The sequence below is a fragment of the Geotrypetes seraphini genome, chromosome 4 (assembly GCF_902459505.1).
Source record: "Geotrypetes seraphini chromosome 4, aGeoSer1.1, whole genome shotgun sequence".
Lineage (NCBI taxonomy): Eukaryota > Metazoa > Chordata > Amphibia > Gymnophiona > Dermophiidae > Geotrypetes > Geotrypetes seraphini.
This window is the reverse complement of record NC_047087.1, coordinates 73297418-73312695: the sequence shown is the minus strand read 5'-3', so window position 1 is coordinate 73312695 and position 15278 is coordinate 73297418. Positions and strand designations below refer to the sequence as shown.

At 40.0% G+C, this 15278-nt stretch overlaps 1 long non-coding RNA gene across 2 annotated transcripts in view; it reads left to right on the top strand.

Annotated features, from left to right (window-relative positions):
- Positions 1–13229, top strand: part of LOC117358680 — an 84962-nt gene extending 71733 nt beyond the window's left edge. For both annotated transcript variants that reach the window (XR_004539055.1, XR_004539056.1), the window contains one exon: positions 12717–13229. This is a non-coding gene — a long non-coding RNA (uncharacterized LOC117358680). The remainder of the gene's footprint in view (positions 1–12716) is intronic.
- Positions 13230–15278: the final 2049 nt, after the last annotated feature.

Genomic DNA, 15278 nt, shown 5'->3' with positions numbered 1-15278 from the left:
CTAGAAAACTCAGAAAAGACCACGGTAAGTCGTTTTGAAAATCCTCTGCTAAAATACATGCATGTTAAACTGGCTGGAACCAGTTTAGCAAGCACGTTAAAGGTATGTTTAAGTTTTGAGAATCTTCCCCTGTGTGCTAACCAATTAGTGTGTGGTTACAGCCCTGAAAATTGGTATTGGTAAGGGCACATGCACTAATGGCCATTCACTAATGGGGAAATTAGTGCATGGACATTACTAGAGTAAATGGCAAATGCTCAGCGCCTGGGAAAGGTCCATGCTACTGATAGCTCTACACACACTTCTGGGCACAGTATATTAACTATTCACATATCACAAAAATCACTAGCGCTGTATACTTCAGGCATAGAAATCATTCATTCACACCGAGGGACCTCACAACATCACCCAAATCTGCTTGATTGGTGTGGCAGCACTCCTCACTGGTTCCCTTTTATTACATTGTGAGTTATAATAACTTTATCATAAATTTTTCATTATACTTGGAAAAAATTTTAAAAGTAATAAATAAATAATTAAAAAAAAATTATTTTTATATTTTCTTTGAAAGCTTCATAACTGGTACAAATGTATGAATCTTATCATTAGACTGAGTTAAATTGAAAACTTAGCTCTTAACGTTGCTGCACCAGTCCCCTCTGACACATTTCATTCTGCTTCAGGGTCGGGGATACTGGATGTGCAGAATTTATTAAGCTCTCAGCTTGATCCTTTCCTATAGCCACTATTGACCAGATAGCTATGTTGTTACTGATTAGCTGACAGAGAGCATTTGTTTGTAAGAGGCCAAACTGGAAGAAAAGTTGAGTTAATCTATAGTTGCTATATTATTACAAATTGTCAAATAAAGCTGCAGCCCAAAAATTTGTTCCAACAAATATGTGAGCAATTAGTCATTTGTTGTCATGTTGTTATGGATTGATTGCATGAGGGAACAAAGAAGTGCGAATGCCATATGTTATGGAGTCTTATTCACACTCTTACTGAACCAACATAAGATGTTGGCTCTGCTTGCTATTTTTCTTGATTATTTCATTTATTATACCATCTCCCTCTGGTAATTGTGACCTGGTTTCCTCATTGTGTATATTTTTGGAAGCTCTGTATCCTAATCAAAGTTATCTTTGATGCATTATTTTAAATGTATAATAATAAAAAAATTATTCCCTGAACTCTCAATTTAATATATAAAGGGCCACTGAAAAGTTTTCAGCGCAACCAACAAAATTGGGACCGTCTCCATCAAGGGCTACATAATTAGTCCAGTGTTGTTCCACTTTTTTCATTCTGTATTTTTCTGATGGAGTCATACGACCCGTAAAATAATTTTCTCAGTAATAGCACCCACATTGTGTAACTTCCTCCCTTTGATTATGAGGCAGGAAACCAATATAGCTAAATTTAAAGCAAGCCTCAAAACCTTTCTTTATAAAGATGCCTATGGGGTATAAATCAGGATTTTGAATCATTTTATTCCCACCACCTTTTGTGCTTTTCCATCCCATTCTTTTTTTAATTTTATTAAATTATGTAACCCTTGCTGTTCTCCTTTCATATCATATGTTTCTCCCCCCCCCATTATTTTTATTATTCATGTTTGTTCTCCCTATTTTAGATTATTATTTAAACAATGTTTTTAATGTAAACTGCTTAGGAATTTTTAAGCAGTACACTTCCCCCTCCTTATTTGCAAATTCCGTATCTATGGATTCGGTTATTCGCGATTTTTGACCAAAAAAATAAATATTAATTTTTGGGGCAATTTTTAGCCCTGTAAGCCCCCCCCCCTTAAGCCTTACCTGGTGGTCTAGCGGGTTTTCAGGCAGGAGCGATCTTCACAAGCTCCTTCCCCGTGCAGATCGCTCACAGGAAATGGCTCAAGAGACTACGGGAGCTCAAGGCAGCCATTTCCTGTGAGCGATCTGCACGGGGCAGGAGCGTGGGAAGATCGCTCCTGCCTGAAAACCTGCTAGACCACCAGGTAAGGCTTAAGGGGAGCATACAGGGCTAAAATCAGCTGGGGGAAGTGAAGGATAAGGGCAGAACCGGCCCGAATATTATTTGCGGTTTTTCCATATTTGCGGGCTGGCTCTGCCCCAACCCCCTCGAATACGGAGGGGGAAGTGTATATCAAACCATAATAAACTTGAAACATAACTGTAGGCAGTACAAAGGGTGATCATTGGCATTAAAAAAAAAAAACCTTCACCTAGAAAAAATTAACTAATAGCTTAGAAACAACATGTTATCCCTGAATATCAATAAATCTCAAACCATTCTATTCCCTTGGAAAGATGGCCTGACCACACCTATTCAGATAAACAATACTCCTTGCAACAGGTCTCGAGCATTACAATTCTTGGAGTTGTTCTAGACCAAAAACTATCATCAGGACAATATATGCCATGTGGTAAAAAACTGTTTCTACAAACTACGTATGATTAGATTTCTGGCAAAAGTTCTTGAACCATCCGCTCTCAGTATTCTTATTCATTCACTCATATCAAAACTGGATTACTTTAATTCATTATTTAAAGGCGTTAATTAGAAACAATTAAGGCCACTACAATTAATTCAAAATACTGCAATAAAAATCATAACAAATTCTAAGAAATATGATCATGTAACGCTGCTCCTGAAAAATGCTCATTGGCTGCCAATTCCTCACCGCATCTCCTATAAAATTGCCCTTCTATCATTTAAGATTCATCAAACAAACCTTCCTATCTTTTTAGACAGATTATTAATACCCCACACCCTCCCTAGAGCCTTACATTTGAATAACCAAAATCTCCTTTCAGTACCCTCATTAAAAATCATCAGCACCAGATGTAATGAGATCTTTTCAATCACTGCACCCCAACTATGGAAATTGCCCCCAGCTCATCTTAGAGAAGAATCCATACTAGATAAATTCAAGAGTTCCCTGAAAACCTTTCTTAATAAGTACGCATTTGAAACTTTAAAAATCATTAGCCTTGACTTATCTAAACATTAGAATGTTTAATCCTCATCTACTTTTCCTAATGAGACCTTGCTCTTGTGCCCCCAGCCTATTATTTTTTCCTTTATTGTTACCTTTTCTTAAAATCATTGTAGTTCTACCCCTTTTTCCAATTTTGTTCCTGTTCGTCAGGTTTATGGTTTATTATTATGGTTTATTAATCTTGTTATACCGCTCATTCATTTTATTGGTCCAAGTGGTTTACAGAATATAATAAAAGTAAAATAAAATGAAATAAATATAAATATAAAAAAAATAACTCCATTATTAGATAGGATAGACCTGGGCCATACAATCAGGCCAGGTTGATGTAGGAAGTCCAAAGTTTGTCTTGTTCGTATTTTTATAACTGTCTCATATCCCCTATTTTCATTATGTACATCGTTTAGAAATGTTTATAAGCGTTTTTATCAAATTTTAAATAAATTTGAAACTATTTCAGTGGTTGACAGCAGATAAAGGCTAAATGGTCCATCCAGTCTGCCCATCTGAAGCTTCCACTATCTCTTCCTCTCCCTAAGTGTGCCTTTCCCACACTTTCTTGAATTTAGGTACAATCTTTGTCTCCATCACCTCTGCTGGGAGACTATTCCAGGCATCTACCACACTTTCTGTAAAAAAACCATTTCCTTAGATTACTCCTTAGTATCACTTCTTAACCTCATTCTATCCGCTATCAATTGAAAGAGACTCGCCTAATGTGAATTTATGCCACCAGAGCAACGAAAATAGACTGCTACCTCTCCATGCTACTGACTAAGAAGACCAACTACAAAACATTCAGGACTGCTTGCCAGGACTGCCATCATGAAGCATCTTCTGAGTAGGATGGTGTGGGGCTGCATGTCCAGAGATGTTGTGGGTCAATTGCAGTTGCATGATGGATTGATAAATTCTGATAAATACATAAATGAGGTCCTTCAGCCCAAGGTTCTGCCCACAGCCAGAGACATCTTTGGTGCCGGTCGACCATTCATTTTTCAATACGATGGCGCACCATGTCACACAGCCGAGAAATACCTCACCTGGTTCACAGAGAACAAGGTTTAGTTGCTGGACTGGTCAAGAAATAGACCAGATCTCAACCCCTTTGAGAACCTCTGGCCAGATTAAGGAGAGCAGTAGTGACAAAGTGACTGTCCAACAAACATGAGCTGATAGCAGCAATAATCAACTCCTGGTTCCACATAATAACACCTATTGATCTCCAAATACTTGTAAGCAGCATGCCAAGAAGATGTGAGACAGTAATTAAGGCCAAAGTATATCAAACGCACTACTAATTAAACTGATGAAGTCATTGGATAACTGGACAAATAATCATTATTGACTTGGGTAGCTTATGAACAGCATTATTTTTGTGAAAATGCCAAATATTATGCAGGTTAAGTGATTATAGAGGTTTTGTTATTAGTAAAAATTTGTGAAAGCTGTTTTTAGTGCAGACTGGTGCGCTGAATGCTCTATGTTGCTCTATGAGTGTCAGGAGCAGCGCAGAGCATTCAGCATGCCAGCCTGTGCCAAAAACTGCTTTTGTGATTTTGTAAAACAAAGGGAGGGGGTGTCAATACAGGGCTCCTTTTACTAAACTGCAGAAGAGCATCTTACCACGGGCTAGAGAGGTAAATACTCTGACGCTCGCTCAATTCCTATGAGAATCAGAGCATTTACCTTCTGCAGTTTAGTAAAACCCAACAAAAATTATGATTTTATAGGCATGATATTTTTAAAGTGAAATGCCTGACATGCTAGGTGTTTCCACAATATGAGCCACTAGGGTAGGTACCTAGTTATTATCAGTGCCCACATTGCCATGCATTTATCACATAAATCTGCTTCCAAGGACAGTAGGAATATAGAAAACAAAATTATAAAAACAAAACATAAAACATTTCAAAGAGTCAACCAAGAGAAGCAAAAGTTCACAACCATCAACCATTAACTAGAAAAAATAAAGCAGATCGAAAATGTAAACAGTATTGCATGCAAATAGTTACTTGCAATTGGAAGAACTGGAATCGCCTTTACTTTTTGGTGGCCAAATTTATGATTAAGATATAGGTATGAAAAGATGAATGCAGATATGCTGGGACATACTAAGAGATTCAAGTTAATTTGGGGCCCATCTTTTATGGATTGATTATAGTTGTCTTTTCCTTTATTTCTGTTGGTATAATACACACACCCCAAGGGGGAGGGAGGGTGGGAGGGAGGTATTTCTTTTCTATGGTTCTATTCCCTTATACAGACTCTTCAAGATATTGTGTAGATCACACTAAATCACCTATTGTTAGGCACACTTTGTTTAAGAGCAAAAACAGTCAAGTTTCACTGTGCAGAGAAAACAGATCTCAAGTGTCTGCAGTCAAACCTCAGAGCAAGTCATAAGGAGGGACTTATAAGCAGACTATCATTGATCATATGTTGACCCAAACAAACAATTCAAGTGAACAATTTTGACTGTGGGTATTTAGATCTTTATATCTCTCAAATTTTTTTTTATTACTTTTACTACTTATTTCTTAAGTTATATTTAGATTAGAGAGATACTTAGCTTGGGTCAAGCGTCTTAACCCAGCCCGCTTCAGTAAATTCAATCCAATCCGACGGAAGATCTCCGTTTCACCCAAAAACACATTATTATGTCGGGCTTCTTCAGAAGGGAAGGATTTTATCAAGGACACTTGAGATCTGTTTTCTCTGCATATTGAACTTTGACTGTTTTTGCTCTTAAACAAAGTGTGTCTATTCCCTTATGAACATGTTGGTTGGGTGGGTTTTCTTTTTAATATTGTATGGATTCTGATTGATTATAAGTACATATATGATTACTATTATTTGTATATTGTATTGCATTTTTGTTAGCTTTAGAAACTCAATAAAGATTAAAAAAAAAAAAGAAAAGAAAATTTTCAGATTTTCACATCCCTTTTCATCCTTATCTTTTTACAAAACCATAGTATGTTTTTTTAGCGCCAGCCGCAGCGGTAACAGCTCTGACGCTCGTAGAATTCATATGAGGTCAGAGCTGTTACCGCTGCGGCTGGTGCTAAAAACCTTGGTATGGTTTTGTATAAGGTGGGATAAAATAGGTATTTTCTATAAAACCTGGAGAATGGATCTGGGATACATTAAAACCTCTGAAGAGGGTTTTTTAAAATTCTTTTACCTGGTTTTCTCTACTACTAATAATGTTTTTCTGTTTGAATGTTTGCAATTTTATGTTATGTTCCTATGTTATGTTAAATATATAAAACTCAATAAAGAAATTGAATTAAAAAAAAATAATAATTTCTGATATGCACCAGTAGCAGAGTTCAGCAATCTTTTGCCACTACTTAGTACTTCCTAAATTTGTTCACAGTCAATGGTTGAGTAAGCTTCCCCCACTTCCTCATCATGCACCTCAACTGTGCTGTCTAGGGATGAGAGGGCAGTTGGACTCCATGTATGTAATCTTTCACCTAGGGCAGTGGTCTCAAACTCAAACCCTTTGCAGGGCCACATTTTGGATTTGTAGGTACTTGGAGGGCCGCAGAAAAAAAATAGTTAATGTCATATTAAAGAAATGACAACTTTGCTGAGGTAAGTACCTATAAATTCAAAATGTGGCTTATCTGAAATTATCAGAAGCAGTTAAGGAAATATTTATAACTATAGTTTATAAATCTTTCCTTAATTGCTTCTGATAATTTCAGCTATACACAGCTGAAAACAATGCAACATGCAGAAAGTGAAAAACTATCAAAGTATCAACTGCAAGAGACAAGATTTTGGACCATTTTGAGGCCCATATTCCTAAGGCCCCGCCCACAGGAGGGGCCTAAGCCTACTGGGCCTATTCCAGTTGGCCAAGGCGTCTCAGACCCCACCTATGGGTGGGATTTGAGCCACCTGGGCCAATCAGGCCCAAAAGCCAGCCATTCAACAATGGGTGGCCTGTTGGACGGACGGGCTTAGCACCCGTCCATCCGACCAACGATTTTGAAGGTACAGGGAGGGGGATGGGGGGTCTTGGGGTCGGCAGGGGGTCGCAGGTCAGTGGGGAGGCGTTCGGAGATTCGGGGGGGCCCTTGCATCAAGGGCAGGAGGGCTTGGGCTCCCTCCTTTCCGGATCGTTGTAGGGGGGGGATTCTGTAACCGGTGTTGTTTTTGACAGACACCGGTTACAGAATCCAGCTTTTAGGCGAAGGACTGGCTCCTCCTTCGCCTAAAAGCTCTTGTTTTGGGCGTTTGGGAGTTAGGCTTTTTTTAGGTTGATTATATGGTGTTAGTGTAGACGTAGTGGTGGTCTGGGCGTTTAAACAGCTGAACGTAAAAGCAGGCAGTTATAAAAAACAAAACAAAACCCTCCTTTTGGATGTTTTTTTGATAATGGACATTTTCCCTGCTTCTACTTTCAACGTTTAAGGCCTTAGGCCAAAAGGGGACAGACTTTTTTTTAAAATTATGCCCCTCTAAGTGTCTGTTGGTCGTGTCTGCAACTGCCTTCAGATCTCACCTCCTCCAGCACAGGACATGCACAAGCTGCACTGCCTCCAATGGTTACCTTACATTCTGGAACATTGCCTGCTTCACTGCTGTAACTTCACGCAAGCGCTTTCCTGCATCTGTACATGATTGTGATATGGAGTGGAGAGGGCAATCGCATAAAGACGCAGGAAAGCGCTTGTGTGAAATTACAGCAGTGAGGAGGGCAACGTTCCAGAACGCAATTGGCGGACACTTAAGGCACAAGGTTTCCATAAAGAATCATTCTTTATAATACCAAGGGCCTCAAAATAGTACCTGTCGGGCCACATGCAGCCCCTGGACTCCGGGTTTGAGATCTTTGATCTAGGGTAAACAAAGAGTGTGAAACACATATGGAGTTTGTTTATTTATTTATTTATTTTTGCTTTGTTTTTGTTAATATGTGTGTCGGTAGGGAGGAGGGGATAAAAGAGGTCATACCTTTTGAGTGAAAACAGCCAATTTACCAAGCTGCTGACAGAATCTCTAATAATGATGACTTATGATCATTACTGAACCTCACTTAGACCTGAATGTAAACTTAGAGGATATAGGCTTAGTAAAACTGCATTATGCCTTATTATTGCAAATGCAAAAATGCACTGTAGTAATATTTCTTTCTGCAAAAGAACTTCCTGTAGCAGATCACACTTTTTTTGTCAAAAGCATGAGTTCTCTTGAAAACCAGATTGCATCTTCTAAATGAAGCCAGAGACATACTTCAGATCTTTGTAACCTCTGGGTACTGAATTTCTACCCTGCTTCTAATGTGTCTTTTGAAAACATGGCTTTTCTCAGTACTTCAGCGTCAAACCAAAGAAAACCTCCTCGGGTTCTCAAGTCTACGATCAATGCAAATGTTTCCAAGGCAGAGCACAGCTCCTGGAATCAGTGACATCCTTTACCTATTTTTATTCTTAAGCAATTGGGAAAGAAAAGCTTTCTTAGGCTGAGCAATTAAAATTGGCTCATCTATCTGCATTAGTTTTCTTCAGATAAACATCTGGTTTTAAGCTTACAATTTGCTTGAATATGTCTGATTATTTTCCCATCAGGAAGAACCCATTTTATTGCATTTGCTCTTAGCTCACAAGGATACTCACTACCATCATTTTGTTTTTGTTGAAGAATAAAGTAACACAGTACATATAGGCAGTGTTCCCTCTAAGCGGGCGGGTGTTGTGAGCAAACTTTTTTCACTGTGAGCTAAAAATATCGGGCGCCAGCAAGTTATGAGCCAAATAAATATGTTGCTTTCTACCACAGAACTTCCTTACGTTTGTATGGAATCTATCCCCTTTCAACTTTAGAGAGTGCCCTCTCGTTCTCCCTGCCTTAGCTACTAAGTCTATTCCCTTCAGTACCTTGAATGTTTCTATCATGTCCCCTCTCAATCTCCTCTGCTCAAGGGAGAAGAGGCCCAGTTTCTCTAATCTTTCACTGTACGGCAACTCCTCCAGCCCCTTAACCATTTTAGTTGCTCTTCTCTGGATCCTTTCGAGTAGTACCGTGTCCTTCTTAAAGTACCAGTGCTGGACGCAGTACTCCAGGTGAGGGCGTACCATGGCCCGGTACAGCAGCATGATAACCTTCTCTGTCTCTTCAGTCCAACATCTGCCCCTTCCATTCACTGTCTGTCTTTCCCTGCCATCTCTCCTCCTGCCCCCCCCCACCCCCCAATTTGGTCTAGCATCCATCATCTTCCTTCTGTTCCCCTCATGGTCTGGCATCTCTATCCTTCCCTCCCCCCTGTGGTTTTTAGCATATCTCTCTTCTCATTTCCTCCACTCAGATCTGATCATTCTCTGCTCTCTCTTCCCTTTTCTTCTCTGGTCTTCCTTCTCTATTTTCTGCCTCCATCTAAATTAAATTCTTTCTTACTATTTAGTCCCGTTTCCCTCTTTTCACTGTGTCTACACACAGCTTGTCACCCCTTTCCCTCACCCCTCCATTATCTTACTATTTTCTTCCCCCTTTATTTATCTCCTCCTTCCATCCAGTATGTGTTCTTTCCCCACTTCCATTCAGCATCTGCTCTCCCTTCTCAACTGACATCCATCTGCCTTCTGCTCTCTCTCCCTTCTTCTCACTTCCATCATCTGTCCCCTTCTCTCTCTCTCTCATCTCCTCCATTCCATCATCTGCCCCTTCTCTCTCTCTCTCTCTCTCCCCCCCCCCAACTTCCATCATCTGCCCCCCTTCCCCTCACCTTTGTGGGTCACTTTCTTTCCCCTGAGGGTGGCTCATGTCACAGGGGAAGCTTTGGCCGAGCAGAACCGCTTGATTGACAGTGGAACTTACTTGATTGATGTCGATGCTGGGGCCCGTTGCCGTTTGAAGGAAAAAAAAAAAAGGTGGAAAAAAGGAACCTGTAAAGGCGAGAGGAAGGGAAACCTCCAGGACAGCTGCTTTTTGCCCTCCTTCAGCGGCCCAAGAGTTCAGACCAGCAGCGGCAGCTCTGTATGCTTTTAACTTCGGCACAGAGCTGCCCCTAATCAATAGTTTAGCGCGGTTTCATGAGGCAGCCTCGGGGCCTTTGATAGCCGGCCCGCTTCGATGATGCGATGTGGGCCGGCCTAGCAAAGGCCCCGAGGCTGCCTTATGAAACCGCGCTAAACTATTGATTAGGGGCAGCTCTGTGCCGAAGTTAAAAGCATACACAGCTGCCGCTGCTGGTCTGGAGGTGCGGAGACAAGGCAGGAGGCAAACGCGGTGGAAGGCAGGAGTCCCGGCGAAGGCAGGAGTCCCGGCACAGCGACTGCAACAGGAAGTTGCAAGTCAGCTGACGCCGGCCTTTCGTTGCGGCGGGGACCGAATCCTTCGCGGACCGGCAAGATTTTGTTTGCGGACCGGCGGTTGAAGAACTGTGCTCTACACTGTGTGCGCTGTGACGAGAAACTTGTGCGCTGCGAGGTAATATTTTGTGCGCCAGCGCACCCCAGCGCAGCTTAGCGGGAACACTGCGAGATATAGGGCTCCTTTTACAAAGGTGTGTGGAATAGCGCACGCTAAAATGCCGCACGCGCTAGCCGCTACCGCCTCCTCTTGAGCAGGCAGTAGTTTTTCGGCTAGCATGCGCTAATCCGGTGTGTGCGCTTAAAACACTAGCGCACCTTTGTAAAAGGAGCCCATAAAGTTAAAAAGACCCCATTAAACTCTTCCAAAGACCCCTGACTATATGTAGTTCATCCAGTAAAAGCATATTATATAGACAGACGTATAGTACATGGTACAAATTCCTTCCAGCTTTTTCACTATGTGAGATGTGTTTAGTTGTAGTAATTAAGTGCAAAGGTGTTTCTGTTTATTGCTACAGCCCTGCTATATCTCCAACAATAAATAATTTTCCAGAAAGTCAGAATTTCCATTGAATACAATACATTTTTTGGATGATCAAAGATACAATGGTGGTTATTTTAGAAGTGCTATTCATGTTTTGGCATCCTAAAACCAGCAATTTGATATCCATATTGTATGGACGTGCAGATCCTGATGTTATAAAGCCAGGATATGGATGCTTAAAACTGTAGTATGTTGATATAGCATGGGGGCATGGTCTGGGTATGTTTTGAGTGCAACATTTCTAGAGGCATCTGCTTCCAAAGGTGGAACTAGAGGAACAGATGCCCCTTGGGATAAGGCATTCTGGTTTTACAGGAGTAGGAGACTGTGAGTACGTGAGAGGCCATTGCCCTCCTCCTCACCATTGGATATAATAATCACCCCCTGATCTCTGTTCCATAAAGTGGATATTCTTCAAGTTCTAGTTCCATGCTTATAACTTCACTGTCCTCTTCCCCTTCATGCTCCTCCTGATTACTGACTGTTCAGAGGCCAACATGAGCTATAGCAGCAGGTGACCCCACTCTGTGATAGCCTGTTAATATGAGGCAAAAAGAGGCAGCAATTAAAACAAGGACTGCAAACACTGAAGGTGAGGACTTCAAATTCACAGTTTTTCTATATAGCTGTGATGTACATTGACTTACGTTTTTTGTCTAAACTGATACATGTTGTTTAGACAAAACATACTGGTTTTCATACTCTGTTGTTTTTATCTAGGTTATTTTCTAATCTAATCCATGATTTCTGTGTCACTCTATGCCTAATATGGTTCAAGGCGACTTACAACTCAAGAGAATCACATTATGAATAGAGATATAGCAGGTTCAAAGGGAATTTACAACTCGAGAGGATCACATAAGTTTAGGGATGTAGCAGAAGATCACATTGTGGATAGAGGTACAGCAGGAAAAACAAGATATTAGTGGAAATACCGGAGGGGGTGATGAGAGGATCTAAACATGGGGAGTTAAGAAGTGACATTAGAAATACAGAGCTTAGGTACAGAGTATTATCAGGTTAAGGTACATCCATAGTGATTATCAATGTTGTAGATGTTCTCGGAGAGTCTTTAGCTATTTCCTGAATCTGTATTAGAATGGCCCAGTCTTGATGACCGTTGGAAGGTTGTTCCTTCATATTCTCTGTTGTTTTCATACATTTTACATTTAATGGTTTAATACACTGTTTATACATGGTTTAATACACTATTATTTTTATATATATTATTGCATTTTATTCAGACCGCTTGTACTTTCACTATGTACCATTGCCTCAATATACTTTGATGCACTTTCACATTTTGTCCTATTGTTCTTATACATTTTTATAATAATAAAAAATTATTTGAAATAAACTAATACATGCTCATTACTACATTTATATTAATGTATTATTTCTATTCATTCTCTAACCTTTGCAATACTTATTTGAAATAAAAAAACAATGCCTGCAAACGTAAGAGACAAGGGGAATGCCATATCATGGAAACGTCTAGAAGAGCTTGGGGTATAGTAGCTTGAAGTTATACTGACCTCTGCTTACTTTCAAGGAGATGCAGCAGGTTCTGATGGTAATGCTACTTCAGGTTCTACTTCTACTACTTATCATTTGTAAAGTGCTGCTGTTTCTATGTTTCTATATGCGGTGCTGTAATTAGAACATTCAAGACACAGTCTCTGCTCAGAAGAGCTTACAATCTATTTAACATACAAACATGAAAGTAGAGGGTTGTGGCATGAATGCTGTACAGTGAGTGGGGGTTAGGTCAAGTAGGGGGTTGGAGAGTTCATCAGATATGAATGCCTAAAGAGTTGAAAGCATTCCCTTTTTTCAGGTCTTTTAACTGTACAAGTTGAGAACAGGGAGAAAATATGGTCATCTAAAAACAAATGGAACATGGATACACAAAAATGACTTCTGCCCAACTTCCACCCATCTTCAAGAATGCAAGTACCAAGTGGACGAAAATTCAGTCCAAAAATAGGAAGGTATCAAGAAGAGGCGCTGCAAGTATTTTGCATTGTAAGTTGTACAGATTAATGTGCAGTATCAGCTTTGGGTTAACACTTACATCTCAGGATCTCTCCTGAGCATGTTTTGGTAAGAAGGGATATTGAACAATTAGTTGAATATGTGTGAACTTTGTGATTGGTTTTGAAAATAACAACGTTCAATGACATAAGTGGATAAATAAGTAAGATGTCAAATGTATAATTATGTGTGTTTTGATTAATAATTTAATGATGCATGAATATGTTGTCATCACAGTTTTATATTGCCCCCAAAAGAGACACTGTGGTGCCAAAACACCGCCGTTGAATGCTTTTCTTATATTAAAAAAATATTTTAAAAAAAAACACTCAACATAATTTAGGTGTTGTTTTGCCTAATTATTAGCTCAGTTTGAGTTCTGTTTCACCATATCTTTATGCATTTGGATTCCTGGATGTTCAAATAAGTTTGGACTAATATTTTGACTTTATTAAAATTATTGTGCCAAATCCCAATTATATAAAGCCAGAATACGAACATCTAACACTACAGTATATCCATATAGTCTAGGCATGTTTTAGGTGAGACTAAATAGGAGCCAAGATATGGATGTCCAACTTTGATCACAGAAAGGGAAGGGACATCCATGTATGAAAAGATAGAAGTTGTTATTTAGACTTGGTACTTGGCAAGTACAGGTTACAGAAAGGCAGGGTCATAGCAAACGACTGTATATTGGGCAGTGCAGCCGCACAGGGCACAATGGAAGTGGGGCCTACATAATTGTGTCCCGGCAATTGCTTTTCCTGCTTGGCTGCGACACAGTGGGTAGGATAAGAGTTCAAGGGAGTGTGTTGTATGGGGTGCATTTGGGATGGTCCTGCAGATAGGTGTCCTGATTGAGCAGCTGTCCACTGGGAAGATTAAAGCAAGATACCTCCTTATTTCCCCCCCTCCCCATGGTTACTCTCCCTCTTTCCTTCTTAATAACGCAGCATGCAAATGTGAGGAGTGGCACAAAGGTTGGTGCAATTCACTAAGAACCAAGGGTCCCAGAATCCAGTCCCATTATGGCTCTTTTATTTTAAGTATGATCTTGCAAGCATTAAAGTAGTGTATATTCAGGTACAGTAGGCATTTTTTCTGTTCCTGTAGGGCTCAAGATTTAAAAAAACCCACAAAGAGTTGAAGAGATTTGAAGCTGAACCTGCTGATTCTCAACCTGCAATTCTAACCATTAGGTTATCCCTCTGCTCTTTAGATGTCTGTCTGGCCATTTTATAAGATGGTGAAACTGTATCAGTAAAAACACTTGGAGTTATCAATATATCTCTGGAATTCTTACTAAAATTGACTACATAAAATCCCAAATTGAAATTCAAACAATATTTTAAATTATATATGTGACTGCTCAGACCCACAACCCTGTGATTTAATATAAAACTGAACCAGAGATGGTGTCGGGACCATCATAGTTCGTCACACCTTAGCGAAACATAGGGCTCCTCTTACTAAGCTGTGGTAGCGTTTTTAGCACACGCAGAATATTTGCGCATGCTAACCCCATGCTACACGGCTAGAACTAACGTCGGCTCAATGGTGGCGTTAGCGTCTAGCGCGTGCGCTAAAACCACTAGGCACAGCTTAGCAAAAGGAGCCCATAGTGCTTAAAACATAAAACAAAAAATTAAATAACAATACCAACTTAGCTGAAATGTGTTGAGGCGGTTGGTAAATCACTTTGTTCGGCGACTACTCAGGATGCAGGGAAACTAAAGAACTCAGTCAGTATCCCCAGACTTGAGTTTCATGACCTTCATCAAGAGGGGAAACTGCCATAAATGAAATGCAATAATAAACATTACCACAGATTGAAAACTAACATAGCAATTACTCAAAATAAACTAAATTCACGAAAACTTTTTTTTATCATATCTTACTGTGGCTGCACTAGGCTAGACGAGCTGGTCCAACTGGGACGAAAAGAGCGAGAAAGAAAACTGACAAGCTAACACGCTTTTAAACCAGATCAGCTCACAGAAAAGGCGTGAACTAGCAGCTGGGGAAAAGAAAGCAGGCACGGCCTAAAAAAAAGGTTCATAGTCAAAAGCGCGCGATGACAAAGGCGCGCCGAGACAACTGAGTGCAAGGCAGAAGCCCGTGCCGAAGAAAAACTGTGTTTTTGACCTGTCACCAAAAAAAAAAAGGTTGTGGATCTGAGCGGTCACATATATTGTTTGAATTTCAATTTGGGATTTTACATAGTCAACATTTTATAAGATGGACATTCCTATGATGTCACACAGATGTCCCTTGTTTTCCCCCATTTGTGGTATTCTGACTTGTGCGTACTAACTATATTCTGAGTTGGATGTCCTTACTAAAATGCTGCTCAATGTAGACC